Source organism: Artibeus jamaicensis, unplaced genomic scaffold, assembly GCF_021234435.1.
Source record: "Artibeus jamaicensis isolate MK-2021 breed Jamaican fruit bat unplaced genomic scaffold, CSHL_Jam_final scaffold_833, whole genome shotgun sequence".
NCBI classification, from domain to species: Eukaryota; Metazoa; Chordata; class Mammalia; order Chiroptera; family Phyllostomidae; genus Artibeus; species Artibeus jamaicensis.
The window spans coordinates 3,273,307-3,294,298 of NW_026522056.1; the positions used below are offsets into that span (position 1 = coordinate 3,273,307).

Genomic DNA, 20,992 nt, shown 5'->3' on the forward strand with positions numbered 1-20,992 from the left:
GCCTCCCAAGTTCTGCTGTTAGACTATTTTTACACCATCTTACCTATTTTCTTTACAAGTTGATTCTAAATCTTTTCACCCCACAAGATGTCATGTACAACACCGCGATCATGCAGCTAGTCGCTGTGACTGCATCCCTATCAGCAGGCCCTCGGAGCACGGAGGTTCGGTGTGGTCACTGCGCCCAGCTAAATAAAGCATTCTGGCCTCTTCGATGTCATGCCCAGACACACTACTGCTTCCCACACCCTGTCACCCTTTGTTTCATTCGTTTTTCATGTGGCCCGAGCACCTCCTCCAGTCACTGTGTTCTGCAGTGCACAGAGGGTGTATCTTTGGCAGCCCACGTTCTTATCGTTTGACACAGTACATATTCAGGATTCAAGTTCACTTTAAGGCAGTGTTCCATTTGTTGGAACTCTTTAAAACACTAAGTGGTCCAAACTAAGTTCCGCCCTGCAGCTTCCTTTGCAGGCAACAATGCCACAGGTTTCTTGTTCCTCCTGGAGGTTTTGGAAGCAAATACAAGCTAATATATATATACTATTGATTATGCTATTACAGTTGTCCCAGTTTTTTTTCCCCTTTGTCCCCCCTCTGCCCTACACTCCGCTCCCACCCACATTCCCTAACTCCTTAGCTCATGTCCATGGGTCCTACATATAAGTTCCTCGGCTTCTCCATTTCCTATACTATTCTTAACCTTCCCATCTATTTTGTACCTACTACTTATGCTTCTCATTCCTGTACCTTTTCTCTCGTTCTCCCCTCTCCCCCTTCCCGCCCTCCCTCCATGTGATCTCCATTTCTGTAATTCTGTTCCTGTTCTATTGTCTGCTTAGTTCGTTTTGGTTTTTGCTTTTCAGGTTCAGTTGTTGATAGTTGTGAGTTTCTGTCATTTTACTGTTCACAGTTTTGATCATCTTCTTTGCCTTAGATATGTCCCTTTAATGATTATCTTCAGTCTTTAGCTGGTACCAGGAATGCAGAAACAAATAACCTTGCAGAGATGCCATTTATGCATGAGAAACGATAAACTCCTAGTATCAGAATTCCAGGCACAAAGAATTTGTAATTTCCATACAAATTTATTGTGTTGCCAAAGAGCTCTCCGTCGTAGCAACTTACATTCCCACCACCGTGTTTGCAAATGCCATTTTCCTATACCCGTGCCAGTACTAAGCTATCAAAATTGTGGATCTTTGCTAATCCGATAGGTGAAAAATGGTATGTGGATGTGTCTATTTTGCACTTCATTTATTACAAAGGATTCTTTTTGAAGGATCTAACTTTATCCCATTTATTTGGGAGTTAAAGCCACGCCCAAGGCACCTGCACCTTCTCCCTCCTCTGTGCTCCCTGAGACAAGGTCCCCCAACCCAGCCCTGACAGAGGCCGGGCACACGCCATTCCGATGGAACCATGAAAACAAAGTTTAGGGAAATGAAAATCATCTTTGCTGTCAAAGCCTGATTTATGCAACTGCACTGGACCCACTACTTCTAACTCTAACATACCCAGTGGTACACAGACTTGAGGGGCTCAGAACTCGGGTTGGCCAGACACCTCAGGACCCCAGGCAGCCCAGACGCTGCGGAGTTCTCCCCACCCTCCAACCAGAGTTGTCCTGGGTGAAGGTGAAGTCCAAGGACCTCATCACGACCAGTTTAACAACTGGCTGTCACCACTGCGGTGCAGGTTCCTGGATTCCAGCAGCAAAAAGTTCTCCATAGTTTGCATTAAGTGCTTTTTTTTGAAGTCAAGGAAGAAAGACAATCTGAAAAATAGCAAATTTGTGGAAAGTCACGAGTACTGCAGCTGTAAGCCCCCTGACTGGTCTTGGATACATAAAATATGACGCCTGACTTAGCCAAAGACAACTGTTCCCAGTTTGTGGTTGGAAAGAGAAGCTTCTCTTTCAAGACCCAAGTTTATTTTTTAGAGACAATCAGCATACGATTTCAACCTGCTCTTCCCACTCCGTATATTTTGACTACTTCTGCTTTTCTTTCTTTTTCCCACACCATTCTCTAAAAGAGTCCTGGCTTGAATTTGAGAAAGAGAATTTCTTAGATATTAACAAAAGAATAGAAAAAACATTTTCTTCCTTACAAAATCAGAGTCTGCCATTAGTACATCTAGGGCAAAACACAGGGTCCTCAAAAGAGTTTTGAGTGGATGGCTCCCCTTTGTTCATTTGCCTCCAGCCTGACAGGGAAACTACCTAACTCTTTCAGACACACCGTGGACGACTCTGGGCCCGTGTCTCAAACAGGGCCTCACATGGAATTAGATGTCTTTCCTATACTCTTCTGAGGCTAAAGGGGACACGGACATGACCAGAGCTTGACATTTCCATATAATTTATTTGCCACCCGTTCCAAACGCATCAGGTTCCGTTTCCCCAGCAGGTCCCACTGTGCAGTCAGGGCTGCCTCCGACTCTTCCTGGGGGTTTCCCAAGAGTGTAAACAGCAACAACACTGCAGCTGAACGCAAGGCTATTTGCTCATATGGTTTCACACTTAAGTAAGTTTAACATCTGTGAAGATGCTCGTGTGCAATAAGCCTATTATTTGCCGTGCATGCTGGGCGTCTATTAAGATGTGTGTGTGTCACAGATGCCTGTCACTGTTCACACGTGGGCAGGTGTGACATCTATGAGGAAGATGCATGTGTGTAACACGCCTGTCATTGCTCCTCTGTAAGGAAGGCCAGCATTCACCGCAACCCTAGCGATACCCAGATTAATTGTGCACAGTCTGGATGAAAGCCTTCCTCAGAGATTGCAGCCTGGGCACAGAAAGGTGCATCAAGAGTGAGTTCTGGCCGGGGAGGCAAACTTCCCAGAAAATGTGACCACACTTCAGGGAAGGGCAGGGGAGGTGGAAGCTGACATAGATCCAGAGGAGACAAGACCTCGTGAAATGCTCCAGAATTCGGGCTTCGTCAAAACACAGTCCAGCAAGGAGAGACAGGCAGCTGGAAGGGAAAGGCATGGGGGCAGACAGAGGCAGAACATTTGAGAGTGAGATAATAAAAGCTTTAAAATTACTTCTAATGGGATACTGGCTGTTCTCTTAGCTGTGTTTCTCATGCACAAGGGGAGAAAAGCTTGGCACAGTGTCCCAGCCCCAGGGCGGAAACAGCACCTGGATGCCAGACCCACCGGCACGTTCGGATGAAGTGCACGGGGCAGGACTCATCCCTCAGACCAGCTTCCCATGCTGAGCGACCCCTCCCTTCCCCTTGTGGCCTCAATGAGGCTGCTTCAAATCTGGCACCAACTGCTGTCACACACGTACACACACACACACACACCCCAGCAGACCCTTGGCACTCTAGCACCTCCCACAAGAAGTCAGAGTTCTCTTTGCTATCTGAAACTCTGAAATTATTTTTAACTTCACTATTGGTCTAATTAGCAAGAAACACTGCCAAGTTTACAAATCCACTGCATGTGAAGAACTGTGGACAATTACAGACGAGACCTAAGCACAGGGTAGTTTGTAAACTTTGCTGAAATAAGGAAGAAACTAAAAAGTAAATCAAAGAACTCTTCCCTTTTTTCTCTCCCCTCCCCCTGGCTCCACCCTCCTCTCCTTATCCTCCCTGCTTCCCCTCTTCCTTCTCATCCCTTTCTGAGATGTGTCCAGCCACCTTATCTCTAAAAACAAAGAGCTGTGGAGAACGGCTGCTTCCAGCGTCTGTAAAAGGAGTGAGGGGTCCCTTCACTCACTGATCAAATGCACCAAATCACCGACCACAACGCTGCTGGCTTCGCAGACTTCACCAGGCAAAGGCACTGCTTTAGGCCCTCCCACACCACCCACTTCACAGATGGAGAACTGAGGCCCAGGGCCGTTGTACAGCTGGCCCCGAGTCACCGGGCGGTAGAAGCAGAAGTGGAATTTGAACCCAGCGGGTCTTCTGGGCTCCTCGCCACACTGCAGGCTGGCGTCTTGGTCAGAAGCTACGTGTGATTCTGAGATACAGGACTGTTCTGTCCTTCCTGCTTCGAGCGCCCTTTTGAGATGAACCTGAGCCTCCGAGGCTCCTTCATGCACAAAGGCACCTCCTTCCTGATGGAAGTGGACGAGGCTTCCTGACACAGTGTCTACTTCCTCTGAAAAAGGTCTGGTCTCTGGGAGGCGGAGGTTCCTAGAGGTAGAGCTGTGGGGACCCAGACACAGGGTGCCAGGAGGTGCCCACTGCCAAAAATGGAATCGAGTGGTAGTTCTGAATCCTGACGGTAGTTCAGGGCAAGGTAACACAGGCTGGCCTGGCAGGGTGGACCTTCACCCCTGGATGTGGGGCTCCTGATGCAAATCATCCCCCTGCACAGACTCTGGGCTGAGGGCCCGAGGGGGCCACGCCCCTGTGCAGCATCCTGCGCCGTGGGTCACGGCAACCTGAGTGATGCTGGCCCTCTTGGCACTCACACCCGCTGCCCTCTGAGCACCAAGCAGTGTGCCGACACCTCTCCTTGTCACGTGTCATCTGTCAGTGTCTGGGAAGTGCGGAATCCCTTTGAGTGACCGTGCTGAGATCAGGCAAAACAAGCAAACAGCAAAAGGCCAGACCACAGACCAGACTCACACCAGCAGGTGTGCGCAGCTCTGGGTTCTCAAGGGGTAAACAGCACCACCCAGGGCAGGGACCAGCGTCGTCAGGGCCCTCTTGCAGTGTCCTCGCCATTGGAGCAAGAGCAGTGCCAAGTTATTCTGAGACCACCACACCTGCCCAGAAAGCAGACGGCAAATCCACCTGCTGTCATTGTTTTGGTGGTATTTGGCAAGAAGTGGGTTTATCAACTCTCTGACGTGACAATATGTAAGGGTCCCACAAGATGCTTTGAGGGGTATGTGCCTATTTGCCTGGTACCTACTGGACTTTGGGTCCAAGTGGACATTCTTGGAGTGGCCTTGGGTGGTGCTGGGGGGGTACATCCCAAAAGAACCCATCATCCTCCTTTGATGTAGTCCTAGTCCTACCAAAGTGCAAGGGTCCAAGAAGCATGTTTGTCTGTCCCAGAGAACTCCGTTCTCCAAAGGAATCTGCAGGCTGGCACAGGGCCCACGGGACCAAGCCCCAGAGAGAGCTCCTGCCACCGAGGCAGGGTCCACAACCTGGGCTAACTGCTCAATGCGGACAAACCTTAGGGTGGGCCGGTGTTGCCCCAGAGCACCCAACATACACACACACGCACACACACACACACACACACACACACACAGTGCACCCCTCCCACAAGGCGCTGCTGGAATCGACAAGCCCAGCACAGGCCACAAAACCCCACGGGACAGCCTGAGCCTCCAGGCTGTTTGCATGTGAACCTTCAGCAGAAACAGGCCTCTCGGCCTGACCCTGGTGCTCAGGGCTGACAGCCAAGGGCACCCGCCCCCGCCCGATCCTCTGGCCCAACTTCAGTGAGCCAGCCACAAAGACAGTCTCTAATCTGCTCTTCCCTACAAAGAACCACAAACCAAAGGCTGCTCAGGCCACTGGCTTTGAGTCTTAATGGCAATTTTAGAATAGGAGGAAACTGTAAAATTAAAACGTTCGTTTTTCCTTCCTCGTTTATTACTGTAGAAGATGGCCTGAGAGAAGGATCAGGTTCTAAGTGCAAAGAGACCGTCATGTGCAACACACCTTCCTCCACAGTCCTGACGTCACAAACACCGACAAACACAAAAATGCATACACGTCACCAGCACCCTCTCCAACTCAGTGCCCACGGCACTGATAAGCCCTTCCCTGTCTCCACCACCCAAACCCCAGGAGCCCATAGAGATCGCTTTCCACCCCCACCCAGGGCCAGCAGTTCCTGCTCCATGGGCCTTATAAAAGGGGCTCTCCAAACCCAAAGATGAAGGAAGACTCCTTCTCCTGGGTTGAGGGGGTGGGAGGATGGCCCCCACTAGAGTCCTAAGCCTCTGCTCCCATGGGCTCCCAGCTACATCCCCAGTGGACCTCACCTGTGCATACGCACTTGTCCCGCCACCCCAAGCCACCTCACCTTTTTAGGCTGTATACTTAGCAAATGGCAGGTTATTTATAACATCAGCTGTGGCTCTCAGAGCACAGAGAACAGGTGCTGGTGAGGTAGCGCCTCCGACCTTGGGGAGAAGTGCCCAGCGCAAGGGGCTGTTGGGGAAAGAGGCTCTGAAGCCCCTCAGACAAGAGTGGAGCTGCCCCCAGCCGTCCCCAGCCCCATGGGGACAAAGACCCCTCCCCATCTGCCTCCCACCTCCCTGAAAAGACACCAACACATCAAGAAGTACAGACTGACAAAACAGAAACTCATTCACCTTCCACGTTTTCAGTGACCCTCGACCTGACAGGGTGGCACCTGCGTTTTGTTGCCAGAGTCACACATGTGCAGGAAAAATGAAAGCAGCAGCCACCACCCTCCAGGCCACTTTCCCACCCCACCCCCCCTTATGCCTGGCGATGAATCCCAAGTGGCCATTTCTCAATCTCTTTAAATAGTTTTTTAAAACCATGAATAGATCAGTATCTATGTCTTCTAGGAAAACAATCCATAAAACAAAGATTTAGGAATGATCAATGTTTATTACAACAAAATGTACGTTGACCAAGAAAAGAGGAAACAAGTGTTCGGCATTGGGAGATTCTAACAGGGAGAGCGCCTTCGGCAACAGTGGGCCAGGACGTGGGGTCCAAATTTGGACACACTGCACATGTCATTTATCCCATTTCTGAGCACACAGTAGGGACATAATCCGCGGTGACTGGATAATATGCACAGTCCCTTTTAGCAACCTCTATGTTTAAAATTAAAAGTTTTCTAAAGAAACTATTTTTTCCTTGAGGCATTTTTAAATGTTTTTAATTACAAAAGAAATACCTACCCATTGCAACCAGCAACACTCCATAGTGTTGTATACAGGAAAAGATAACCATCTCTCTCTCCCCTAGCCTAGCGCCACACCTGTGAGCCGTAACCCACACTGACTGCTGGCTGCGGGTACTTGCAGACCCTTCCATGACCTCACAGCCATGCAAGGAATAAATGCACTGATATACGGGAGGCGGACGTTCTGGACTTGTTCACTAAACTAGGGTGATAGTGTACATGGCTCTTGAGCCAGCTTTTTTCTCTTCACCATATGATAAATGTGTTACTACCTATGGGTTGTCTCAGTCCTTTTCAGGAACTACAGTGGTCCGTGGGACGGCGGCAGATGTACTCCCCCAACTGCTGTCTAAGCACTCAACCTGCAGGCACCGAGTTCAAGTCGCCCCTGCCACCCGGCAGCCCAGGGCACTCGGACTCCCCACATCTCGGCTGCTGCCTCTCTGGGGGGACCAGCACAGTGATGCGCGCAGCAGGGAGGGCGCACGCCAGCCACAGAAAGACATCGCTGCTGTGCACTGCACTTCCCCGCCCGGTTCTGGGTGCCCCATCTGGGGACACAACCTGCCTCTTCTCTTCTGTCATCCACAGCCTGCGTGCCCCTGGATGGCCGGTCTGTCCAGCGTGTGAGAGCCCAGGGTCTGCTGTGAGCAGGCTGGTCAGGAACGTGTGTCACAGCCACCCTTCAGGGGGGCCACTTGTCATTCAGTGTCTTCTTCATGCAAAAATTTTAAATTCTATTTAAATTCTATTGTATTGTTTATGCTGTTAACAGTTGTCCCCACTTTTCCCCCTTTGCCCACCTCCAGAAATGTTAAATTCTTACATAATCCACTGTTGTGTTTTCCTCTTCAGCATTTTAGTTTACTACTTAGAAAGTTCTCCCATGCTCCAGGGTTATTCACAATATTCTCCAAAATGTCACTGGTATTTGTTTTATCTTTTCACGCTGCAAGCTTTACTCTGTATGAATTTGTTTATATGGTGTGAGTTAGGATGTCATTTTTTCAAGATAGTCAGTCAAGCCAACCCCATTTATTGACTACACCACCCTTTCCCCAGTGACCTAAAATGCCATCTTTATAATAAATTAGGTTCCTGGATATATTTCAATTTGCTTCTGTATTCTCTATTATATTGTTTATCTATTAGAATCTGAAAATATCCTGATTAACATTTACAAAAGTTAAAAATATATATATGTACACACACAAATATACACATATGTAAAGGTGACATACACGTAGCAAACACTTATTTAAAATTCCCTCACTTTTCTTACTCTCCAAGTTGTGAGCATACTTCTGCACACTAACACATGTACAAAGCGGGCCCCGAGCCCTTTCACCTTCGGAATAATTTTCTCAGGTTCGAAGTCTAGCTACAGCTCTCTGCCCCTCCTGTTCCACAGACAGCCATGTCTTCCTGCGCAGGGCTGGCCTCCACCCTGAGACATGATGGTGAAGATCGGAGTGAACGGATTTGGCCGTATTGGGCACCTGGTCACCAGGGCTGCCTTTTACTCTGGCAAAGCAGACGCTGTCGCCATAATGACCCTTTTATTGACCATGACTACATGGTCTACATGTTCCAGTATGATTCTACTCGTGGCAAGTTCAAAGGCACAGTCAAGGCTGAGAACGGGAAGCTTGTCATCAATGGAAAATCCATCTCCATCTTCCAGGAGTGAGATTCCGCCAACATCAAATGTGATGCTGGGGCTGAATATGCTGTGGAGTCCACTGGTGTCTTCACCACCATGAAGAAAGGTGGGGCTCACTTGAAAGGGGGAGCCAAGAGGCTCCCCATCTCTGCCCCTTCTGTGGATGTCCCCATGTTTATGATGGGTGTGAACCAGAACAAGTGTGACAACTCCATGAAGACTGTCAGCAATGCCTCCTGCACCACCAACTGCTTGGCCCCCCTAGCCAAGGTCATCCATGACAACTTTGGCATCATGGAGGGACTCATGACCACAGTCTATGCCATCACCGCCACCAAGAAGACCGTGGACGGGCCCTCTGGCAAGCTGTGGCATGATGGCTGAGGGACTACCCAGAACATTATCCCTGCTTCCACTGGTGCTGCCAAGGCCGTGGGCAAGGTCATCCCTGAGCTGAGTGGGAAGCTCACTGGTATGGTCTTCCATGTCCCCACCCCCAATGTGTAGGTTGTGGATCTGACCTGCCACCTGGAAAAAGCTGCCAAATATGATGACATCAAGAAGGTAGTGAAGCAAGCATCAGAGGGCATCCTGGGCTATACTGAGGACCAGATTGTCCCCTGCAACTTTAACAGTGATACCCACTCCTCCACCTTCAATGCCGGGGCTGGCACTGCCCTCAATGACCACTTTGTCAAGCTCATTTCTTGGTATGACAATGAACTTGGCTACAGCAATAGAGTGGTGGACCTTGCGGTCCACATGGCCCCCAAGGAGTAAGAGCCCCCGAACCACCAGCCCCAGTGACAGGAAGAGACCCTCAGCTGGGGAAGAGTCCTTGCCCCAAATTGATCCCCTAACGCACTGAGAATATCCTGACCTCCTGTTTCCATCCTAGACCCCCCCAAAGAGGAGAGGGGCGTAGGGAGCCCTCCCTTGTCATGCACCATCAATAAAGTTCACTGCATCCGGACAAACAAAAAGCCTAGCTACAGCTAATAAACCAACATTGAAAAGTCCACATTTATTCACTTATTGTCATTTAAAGTTGAACTGCCCCCCACTGCCATCTGATTAAAACACACAGCTGAAGAGAGCCCCCAGCCAAGCCCGGGCCCGCCCTGCTGTCCCATCAGCCACTGCAGCACAGGAGCCAGCGTCTACCTGTGAAACTCGCTCACCTCAGCGTCATCTGGGTTTCTGCCCACCATGCAGTCGTTCCCTTCCCCAACCACTTCTATTTTTAGCCTCCCAGAATCTGAGCCGCTGGCTGGTCTAGACTGCTTGTTATTCAATCAAGGGCTAATTCACCATTTTTCACGAATTAAAATAAACTGAATTCACAGGAAATGCCCAATCCTAGTTCCTACCGTTATGTCTAAGAACGACAAATTCCCCCGTGTCACCAAGACCGTTCGTCAGCCCTCCCTGCCAGAGTCCTGATAAAGTGGCAGGCCCTGGTCGGCCAAGATAGGGGATCAGGAGGCAGAGAAATGGAGGTCAAGCCACACAGGGAGATGGGATATAGAGCCTGTGAGGTCAGAGGGCAAAGGGCACGGGGTCAGGGAAGTTGGAGGCCCAAGGGCAAAGGAAACATTCCAGATGGTTTGTACAGTGGCCTGAATTAGAAACACAGGAAACAGCTAACCACTGGTGTGTGTGTGTGTGTGTGTGTGTGTGTGTGTGTGTGTGTGTGTGTGTTAAAATGACTGACTAGAACATCTGAGCTACGATGAAAGGAGCAAAGATCACACAGAAGCCTGCGGCCTGCACGCAGCCCCTCATGCCCACAATGTTCTCTGACACCTTTGACACCCGGGTGAGCAGTGGATGTGACACTAGGTATCCTGCCTTCTTATACCATGACTCCATGATTTAACCTTCCCCCTCATAACCTGCTCTTTCAAGGTCAGCATCTCATGTCCGGACGAAGGGTGCGACTCTCCTCCTTTGCACACACACATTTGTGCTCCTCCAGGCTCCTTCTCCCCGTGGGGCTGGGGCTGTACCACCCACAGCCTGGACATCCGCCATGACCCGGGCGGGCAGCCAAGCCTCTTGGAGCTCCTCCAGGAGGTTCTTGTGGCAGCTCCACTCCCAGCTGAAAGGGAGTCCTGGCCCACCACCACCCCCACATCCCAGTCCTCCCGAGAAGCTCAAAGCCCCCAGGATCAGAGGGTGAGCAGGGCCCTGCAAAGGCAGAACGAACTACAGGGCCACCTGAGAGGGTCTCAGATTACTGCTGAGCTTTCTAGAATGCAGCCAAGCATGGTTCTCTCCAAACCAGCCGCGCACGCTGACGGCCCCGCACCTAGCCAAACTGCCCTCCCCTCCCGTCATCTCAGATCCGGTACGTGCCTCTTGGTAAGCCTTCGTTTCTCGGTCAGTGAAACGGATCACACTGCCTACGAAATGCTGCACGTGGCTCCTGGCACCGTCACAGGGTAAACGTTCCACAACGACCATTCTGAGCCTTTTCTGCCCCTCTGGGCCCCCACCAGCCCACAGGAGAGTCCGAACCACTGACAGTAGGATCAGGAACCAGTCACTGTCATCACCGTACAGCTTTCCAGGGGATGGGACACAATAGGGAGTGACAGCTACTGTGCGTACGTGGTCACAGTGACCACAGAGGCGCTGGTCTGTCCAAGCTGCAGCCTTGCTCTGGGGGCTGGGGTCCCAGACAGGGCCGTCAATGGTTTCCCCGAACCGCAGTAACAGCTCTTCAGCTGAGATACTCTGAAGTGTCCTAAAATGTCCCTGCAGTAAATCACAGTCTTTCTATAAAAATATGGCTCTGCTAAATTATCATAGTAAATATTCACTTCACCACTGAGGTATATCAGAATAACGTAGAGGTCGCCTAATTAGATGTAGAGCTGAGGGGGAGGTGGCCCCCAGGACTGCATTGGGCGTCAAGGGGCTTTGTGGTGCGTTAGGGCAAAGCCAGAGTCCAGGGTGGTGCCCACCTCCTTCTGCTTACAACCTGCAACCGGATCAAAATCCCAAGAGTTTTCTAAGGGAAACTTTTCTGAGAACTGTCAATCCTGCAGGTCAGACAAGAGGCAGCGCTGAGCCAGGCTTGACAAATGAGTTCTCAGAACGTCACCTCAGTCATGGGACATGCAGATGGCTCTATTTTGGTCCAAACCTCTGGCACTGTGGTCTTGTCTTGAGAAAAGCGTCAACAGCACTGAGCATCTTTTTCTTCACTCCCTTCACGTGTCTAACTCGGTCACAGCTTTGCTCTGGGTTCTTCCCCATCAACACCAGGACCCATCAAGCAAGCGGAGCCCTGTTCTCGGCCTCCTCTCATCTCCAACATCAGTTCGAAAGCTCACCTCCAGCGTACACCCTGGTCATGTTTCGATAGCCCCAAACCAATGACAGCTCAAGAACATAAGGGTAAAACCCACCAACATTTATGTGGCACGTACCATGGGCAGGTTACAAGTCTGTTCAATCTTCTTCCAGGTGGCTCAGCTGTGCAACCAGGCCGAGAGGCTAAGTTCCTGTTTTCCCAAGGCACACAGCTGGTCAACAAAGCTAAAACTGAGCCTGGGACCAACTGACTTTAAACTTGCCCTCTTAACGTTGCACCAAGGCCTTGCGCAATCACGTATGAAGCTGAGGCCAGTCCCTTCCGGCTCTGGCTTCCAAGCAGAGGCTGCAGCAGGCTCCATGCGTCGGGGAGAGAAGGGTGCTCTTTGAAAAGGGGTGGGGGTCCCTAAGCTTTAAGCATTGCACTGACAGCTTTGGGCCCACTTGGGATGCTCACGCTTGGAGCACCCTTGCAGCAGGTACCTCCTCAGTGTGGCCTGTGTCTCAGCCACCCGGACATAGTGACAACCCAGTCTTACCTGCTGAAAGGGAGTGTCTGGGGTTTACCCAGACAAAAGGCACCCGATGTGGAATTGTAACTTTTCATATTCTAACTTTGCTTTTCTGTACTCCCCAAATATCTTCTTCAGTGAAAATGTTTACTTCTACACACACACACACACACACACACAGCATCCAAAAGATGCAAAGCCAACAGTTGCTGGCAATTGTCAGTGGTCGAGAGTGAAGAACATTTGGGCCAAAGACCCTTCTAGCAGAAAAGTGAGAGGAGAGAAGAGGAAGGTGACGGACCCTCAGCCCAACTGCGTTCCTCACTGACATTCTTCCTCTTCTTCTCCACCCTGGCAAAACTAGAAGTTTGCAAGCACCCCAGCCCAGACCCACGGAGCCAGGGCCTCAGTGGGTAGACCGGGCACTAGTGTTGTTCTGAAGCTCTCCAGGGGAGTGCGACATGCACCCAGCTCATGCACCTCCGACAGACTGGCTCGCAGAGGCTCCTCTGCTGGGTCAGGGGGACACAGAAGTAGGCACTGGACCCTGGGGGTCTCTGCTGGGTCAGGGGTACTGCAACATGTTTTGCACACCAATACCCCACAGTGTGTCTGAGTGTGACTCTCAGGCACAGAGGCCAGCCAGGCTGTCCAGGGGGGGCAGCATTAGCCCTTGCCCAGCACAGTACCAAGCACATCCACACAGTCACTTAGCCCCACATGCCCCTGCATAGGACCTCACTGCACAAGGACACACAAGCAGCTGATCCCTGGTTGATGCTTATTGGGTGACCTTGAATCCACCCTAAAAGACTGGTGGGAGAGATTCTGGTGCCGAGACCCTGAAGGTGGGCTATGCCAATGCTTCCACCATGAGATCCTGCAAAAGCAGTAGAGCTGACCTGCATCGACACTCAGAGCTGCTCAGGGTGAAACACTGAAAACTGCATTGCAGAACAGCAAGTTGTTGATGCCACAAACAAGCTGCAGGCAAAATTCTAGTGGGCTGCTGTCTTTGGAAAAGAAGCGTCACTACCCACGACCCACCCCCCACCCCCCATGCAGACTATGGAAAAAAGCTTGGCATTTTCAATTACAGGTACGACAATCTTTCTTTCCAAAATAGCCTCTAACCACACAACTGTTCAGAAAACCTCAAGTGCAATGACAGCGTGTGTAACCTCCATCCCAGGTCAGTAATTAGAGTTCTCCCTGACTGCAATTTGAGCGATGCCGGTAGGTACTTCCAGGGGCGCGTCAAACCCTAAATCTGTGGTCAGGGTAACATGGCACGGCAGCGATAATCCCAGACAGAGCATGAGCAACTGAACTGCCTTCCATGTATGCTGCAGTACACACTGTGTGCCCTACCCTCTGATTCCAAAGACTAGGCAGGCAGTGGAGGCTTTAGTGGAAAAGGCAAAAAGCAGAGAAGTCCCTTTGCGTGGTCAGGCATGGGGCATGGTCCTGTTGACTCAGGCCCATGGGCCCCCCAGCACCTAAGACTGGGACCGCTGGGCAGTCTGCATGGGAAATGCTGGTGTGCAAACAGACGGATGTGGTGACACCAGACAGAGATAAGGGAACAAAACTCTCCATCTACTGCTAATGGGTGTTGGCACAGCGCCCAGAGAGAGTTCCCGGTAAGGGGCTTCTTCCGTGAGCTGCGGTTGCACTAGGCCAGCTCCTCGCATCTCCCAAGGGAGCCGGAACCTGGCAGCAGATGGAGGATTTTCACCCAGAAAAGTCAGGACCCCTGTCCCCAGAGCCGGAACACAGCTCATGATGAGGGGCACTCTCCACTGGCGACAATACAGGAGCCTCAGCTACGAGGGAATGGCGCGCTTCAGGCAAGGGGCCCTCAGACTCCCACTGCGTCGAGAGCTCCTGGGAACACAGACTGCCAGACCTTACCCCGAGTCCCTGCTTCTGTAGGTCTGGGGTGGGGCCTGAACACCTGCTCCACAAACGAGTCCCCAGGTAATGCTGCTGGCGTGGGCACCACCCTTGAGAGCCGGGGTTGAGAGGAAGAATTCTGGGAAGGCAGGCTGGGCGTGCCAGCTCTTCCTACCGAGGCAGGTCCCCTCCGAGCCCACCTGCAGGTGGACCCAGCAGCCTCCTCTCCCAGAGGCAGCAGAGGTGAAGGCAGCCCAGCCTCAGGCTCAGCTCTCAGAGCAAAGGGTTTCCAAGAGGAACCTCAGAAGGAAGGAGACCTTGCCCCTCCAAAGGGAAATGGGGGGAGGAGAGACACGTAAAGGGACGGGAAGGGGGTGGCTGGGTGATTCGAGGGCAGGGACCTGTGGGCACAGAGTAAGGGGTGCTGAGGGGAACCAGGAAGGGGGGCACTAAGATCAGAGGGGAGAGCTAGGCTCTTCTGGAGGAAGCTGACCTGGAGCTGAGAGAGGGAGGCGCAGGGAAGCCTTTCCCGACTAGGGGAGGCGGCTGGGGGTGGTCCTGGGACAGCCGCAAGAGCAGTGCTGGGACACGAGCCACCGCAAGACCAGGAGCCAAAGGCACTGGTACAGCTCCTTCCTGGACAGGCCCACGCATGGGCCCTGGGGCTTCAGAGACCATCGCCAATCCCAGGACTCACCCCCAGCTCACCCAGCACCCTAACCCAGTAGACACCCAACCCAGCAGACACCCTGACCCAGCCATCCTGGCCTGGGGTCTTCCCTGCACAGCCCCGCGCATCCGCCAAGCATTCAGTGACAGCAACCTGACATGTCACACTTTGACAGCACACTACCCGTGACTGCAGAATAGTGACAAGAAACAAAAGAAATGTCAAAGAAATAGACTTGAAATGTCATGCAGATCCCTGCTAAGCCCATCTGGAATAACCAAGTTGCTCTTGACAAACTTCTAAAAAAAGAGCGAGTGGGAACTGACCGTGGGACTGGGGGTGGGATGGGCGGAGGAGGGCAAAGCGGGAAAAACTGGGACAACCGTAATGGAACCAACAAGAATTTTAAAAAATAAAAAAGAGAAACGTGCTAATGAGAAAACCAGACTGATAATCTTTGTAACTCAAATTTCGTGATTGTGGAACAGTTTCTATTATTTGCTCGCCTGCACAGTATCCGCTATGTTACTCCACAAACCATTATCAAGCACATACAACTGAGGCAGACACTGGGCCTGGTGCCGGGGCCACCTGAACACACCACGGTATCAGTGCCCTCTCGGATGTCGTTCACTACAACGTTAGAAAGCCAAACCACAAATTTATCTGTGAGCTCAAAATGAATTTCCTCTCGTCATGTGCTAACTTTCTATTCTGGATTTCCTGGGGTTTCCTTTATTAGACTTGAGTCCAAAACTATCTTGGAAAGGACTCTGGGTCATCTCAGCCTTCCACTTGGAAGGGGAGCAGTGCGGGTGGGCGGGTGGGAGTGAGGAGAGGTGATGGGCACTCGCTCCGACCAGAAGCGGCCAGAGAAGTGGGCACTTCCTAGCTATTCTTGTCCAGCCTTTCAAATGCACAGGTAAAAATGGGTAGGGCATTATCATCATTTAACTTTATTTATAAGCGCAACTTGGTTTTCTTCATCCTTCATTAATCTTTGTTTACTCCTATCCATTAATAACATTTAGGCAAAGTTTTAGTATAAACTGGAGAGTGGATCGAACATACTCCCTCCAGAACTTGCTTGGTGTTGACTCCTCAGCAGCCCCATTTCCACACCCAGACCCGCTAACTCACCAACACAACTACCCAGAACCGCCCATTAATCCCGCGGAGGAGAGAAGGGAGCTCGACTAGTGTGATTCTACTGCTTGAATGGCACCCTTGTGCAGAAAGCACCCCAGGCAGACAGCCCAGCCCCACGGAGAGGTCATGGTCACTGCTGCAGGGGACACCAGCAAGGCCTAGCCATTTAGAAAGAACCTCTAGCCCACTGAGGGCTTCCCTTGCTGAAGGGAAATCTGCAACTCAAACTTGCATCCAGTGACCCAGTATTAACAGCCTCCTCCCTCTGTGAGAGAAGTAGTAGCTTTTGGTAGCATCTCCTGGGTGTAGTTAGCACATGAGTGCAGTGCCTGGATGACCAAGACCCCAGAATGACAGCGGGGGGCCAGAGCAGTTCTAGCCCCACCCAGCACACAGAAGCAACGCTTGTGTCTTCGTCCCTGTGTCTGGGGGAAGCAGGAGGGGGAGGCGCCTGCCTGCCCTAAGTGCAGTCTCATCCTAACTTCCTAGAGTTTCCAAAATAATTAATTGATTCATTAATACCCACTTCCTGTCATACGACCTTTGTGCCACAGAGATAAAGCCATTGAATCATCCAGAAAAAAAAGTTACAGAATTCAAAACAACACGCTAACTAACTTCAATTGTCACTTAAAGTCCATAGCATCGAATGCAGTGATACGGTCCACCGTTTTTCCAGTTTATCCCATAACACATGCAGCCTTGTGCGAATTGTTTTTAATGACAGTAAATGCTTCGCTACTAGCCCAGAAGTCAGAAACCCCTTCTATTCCTTCCTTCCGTCACATTCTGAGGGAGAACACAGCTTCCTAGCTCGTATGTTGCTATAGACATATCTGTTCCCCAAAGCTGCACTTAACATGTGTGAGCACGCTTCCCAGTCGGCACTCCACTAACTCACATGCAGCAAGCTCACAGACGGAGCACGGCCCTCTCCGTGAAGAGGACACACGGGCTCAGGAGCAGCCTGCAGCGGCGCTGGCAGCATCCTGGGGGTGGCTGGAGGACAAGCTGATGGAATGAGTGTGCAGCCGGTCCCTCTGAGCCAGGCCCCCCACCACCCCATGTCCGACAGGCCCTATTTTACCTGAAGGTGGCTGGCAACTCTGAAACACACACACGTAAACATAAACACACAAAATTGCGCCCCGCTCTGCCCTCCTGTCCGTCCACAGACCCATCCACAGCCTTCCCTCCTACTGCTTTCCAAGGAGAATGTCGCACGGAACCTGAGAAGCCTCAGATGGACCGGCGTGGTCTCCCACCAAGGAAACGGGGGGGAGGCACTAACAGTCAGACAGCTGCTCGTCAGAGCACCCTCCCTTCAGATCTGTCACAGTGTGGGGAAACGGCACTCAAGAACAGATGAGACTTCGGAACAGGCCAAACACTGGCCCAATGTTTGATTTCTTTCTAATGATGACAGTTCTGCTCTTATTCAGTGGGAGCCACTACGTATGATTAAAAATGAATTCTGCATGTAGTTTCTGAGAATGTTGTGGTTTGGAAAATGCACTGTCTGCAGTGTGCATGCATGTGTGTGTGCACAGGTGTGCACACATGTGTGTGCACACCCAGGTGTATGTTCCCGGGAGAAGCTTAGACCCTCCTCAGTCTACCTTAGGACAAAAGAGCGCTCACCTCCCCAAGACCTGAGGAGTCCCCAGCTATTACTGTTCCCATGCGCACGTGACTGGGGCGGCAAGTTTGCCTCTAACACCTGGAAGGCAAGGCCTCTGTCTTCTTTGCCTTCCGTGAAATCCCCAGCGTATGTCTCCACAGGCCCACGTGAAGCATTTAAGGGGGCATCCGGCTCCGTGAAACCCTCAGGGCGGCAAACAGCAGACCCCTGCTGACTTCGGCTGACAGCCTGTGTCATTCGGAAGTGCCACCCAGGCAACCCCTGGGTACTTTTGAACAGGAGGAGAACTTTCGAAAACTAACTTTTTTCCAACTAGTACTTGTGATTGATGCCTACACTCAAACTAAAAGTTCTTGTCATTGCCAAGTAGTGACCCTAAAAATTGATCTGTCTTACACTAACTTCTGAACGCTGTCCCATCCTGGCCCACCCCACACCTAACACACAAAATTAACACGTACTTACACGCCCCACAACACTTACCAGGTTAGGTGCACACGGAAATTTCCCAAACAGTCCTGAAATACTCGAGCTCATCAACAGAGCCATCGCCATGTTTAGGCCATGCTGACACTCGAGTCCTGGACTAGGTTCTAAAGCAAGAGACAGAGCTTCAGAGAGACACCCATGGGCTCAGGTGACCGTCCGCAGTCCACGAGGAAGCGGTGCCCCAGCTCCCTGCTACCCGGCCCCCTTTACTGAAAATCACCAGATACGGCCTACTTCAAAAACAACAACATTCTTAGGCTCACAAAACCAGCAGATTCTAGTGCAGTTAGATGAGCAAGCCCGACAGGGCAGGGGAGAGGGCGGGGTGGGGTGCGACTGCGCCAGCGTCCCAAGAAATAAAAGGAAAACAGGAGAAACACAGAACACTAAATTATTACTGATTACAGTGAATAATGATCAGATGAAAAGGAAATAAAAGCCCAGTCTAATGCAAGGGACCAGACACCCAGCAGGCTCCCTGGTCTTCCTTCCCGACTGCCCTCCTCAGCTCTGGCCTGAACGTCTGCTTGCTCAGGAAGGCCCCAAGGAAGACAGAGAAGCTTCCTGAAGAGAACACCAGAATATGCTTCAAGAAACAAAATAAACAGAAAAGCAAGAGACTGAGCAAAAACATAATGACAAGTGTTTTTTCTCTTCCCACACGACCCTTCATTTCCAGTCAGGACATGCATAAACACATTCTCGGGTCCAAATGCTGAAACTCTTTCTCCAAATACTTGACGCAGAGCTGAGCGGAGCAGGAAATGATGAGCAGGGAAAGGAATGCCGCGGATTCCAGATGGATGGAGCCAGCTGGGGGGGGCTCAGGAAGCTGCTGAGGTCTTCCGACCATTGCCTCCCACGGTTTCTTACAAAGTCATCACCGTGTAACTACAACTGCAAGCGGAGCCATCAGAGGAGCCATCTGTGGTCCACCCAGCTCAGAGGGAATATACCCAAGGCAAGCCCCCCCCTTACAGGGAGGCACTGGCTAGGCTGCCAGGCTGGGGGCTCTCACAGAAGTAAGCTGGCTAGTTCCTGGGGCTTGCACCATGAAGTCTGGTGTGAAGCAAGAGCCCGAGTACAAACGCCCTCTGACTCGGCCCCAAGTTAACAAGTGGAAGGAAATTCTCATCAAAACCTACAGAATCATCCAAGGGTTGCCTCCCCTTTACTGACACCAGACCATGTTCTCCGGCAGGGAGCAGAGTTGCAGGAGGCAAGGTAGGCCACCACTGGGCCCTTCTAACTGACGCTCCAGCGCCAGCATTTGCCGTGGTTTCCTTTTCACATTTTCCCTAGAATAACACCCTCTCACCTGAATTCCAGTATATTCTGCCCCTGGCACAGCCCAGCCCAGGGTCCTCAGAGCTGGTTAAAGACTGGGAACTCCCACCTGACTACAGTCAACTGAGAGAACAAGCCAGACATTTGGGCCTAAAAAGAGAATGGTTTCTGATTCAAATGCAAAATATTTAAAAATCAAAAACAATTGCAGAAAAGCTCTCAAGTCATAGAAAGTGGAAAGGCCAATGCCCCAGCCATGGGGCCCCAGGGCAAGCAGTGGGGGCCTCACCAAGCCGCCCACAGGGCTCTCAGACTCAGGTGTCCCCACACGCACACTCTGGGGCCCCCGGGGGTCAGCACCGAATGAGCCGTGTGACTGTCCACAGTGTCTCTGCAGCCTCCACCATGTCAGGGAGACAAAGTGAGACCAGGGCTTGCCTGTGAAAGAGGAACCGTTTCTAAACGCCACACATCTTCCTCCGGCACACAAGGCCTGCTCCCTGGGGCTACTGAAAAGGGGTCCGCAGAAGCTGCAGAGTCTCCCTTACACCTCCATCCGCACTTGTGCACAGAGCACTGTGCGCCTCTACCCCTGAAACAGGCCCCGTGTGTGCATGTGTGTTGCATGGTAGTGGCACATGTCTTGCATGAGTGCCACGCATGTGTAACATGTACACAGGATGCATGTGTGCCTCTGTGTGCTTATTTGTGTGGTGTACGCATGTGTGCCTATGTGTGTGCACACACAAGAGCAGACCCTGTAAGGGAAATAAAGCCTCCCTCCCCCCATCAGCTAAACCCTTGCTTCACAGTGAGCGGCCCTGAGGAAAGACTCTGAACACTTTGCTCCTCAGGATGCACGTTGTCCAGAAGCTGGTCAGGGCTCATGGACTGTGGTATGTGTTTTCCATGTGAACGTCCTATAAACAGAACTGACTGCCTTTGAAACTCGCCCCTATAAAGTAGATAAAATACCCAATTGTTTGATCCTAAGTTAAAAACCATTTATGGCGGCTCGCCCCAGGGCAGGTCAGCAGGGCCCCCTGAGAATGCCGCGTCTGCCTACCCAGTCCCCGGCAATCTGGAATTCCCCGCCCAGCCCCCATCCCGGAGGCCATGGGAAAACCGGCCCATCACAGCATCCTCCACAAGCCTCTAACAAGAAGCCAGCTTGGCCAGGTCCCTGGGGTCTTACATACTGATGGTGTTTCTGGAACCAGCTCTTATTCCTGGATCTCTGTTAACAGCTCTGCACCACAGTCTGACCCGAGCCTTGGAAAGCCCCCATTCAGCTGGGCCAACATAAACAGATGCCCCGAGACTTGGGGGCCTGGGCCGAACCACCCTCCTGCATGCCCAGTTTTAACTGCCCCACTCCACCCGAGTCCCTCCCGCCCTGCCCTGCCCTGCCCTGCCCTGCACAGAACCCTCACTGGAAGCTCGGTCTTGGAAGCTGCTCGGCCGTTTCAGGCAGCTCGAGACAC

At 51.6% G+C, this 20,992-nt stretch overlaps 1 protein-coding gene and 1 pseudogene across 1 annotated transcript in view; one reads left to right on the top strand and one right to left on the bottom strand.

Moving 5' to 3' along the window:
- RASA3 (RAS p21 protein activator 3) overlaps window positions 1-20,992 on the bottom strand; it is a 115,726-nt gene that overhangs the window by 85,653 nt on the left and 9,081 nt on the right. The window lies entirely within an intron of this gene.
- On the top strand, window positions 8,330-9,322 carry LOC119034599 (glyceraldehyde-3-phosphate dehydrogenase-like; annotated as a pseudogene).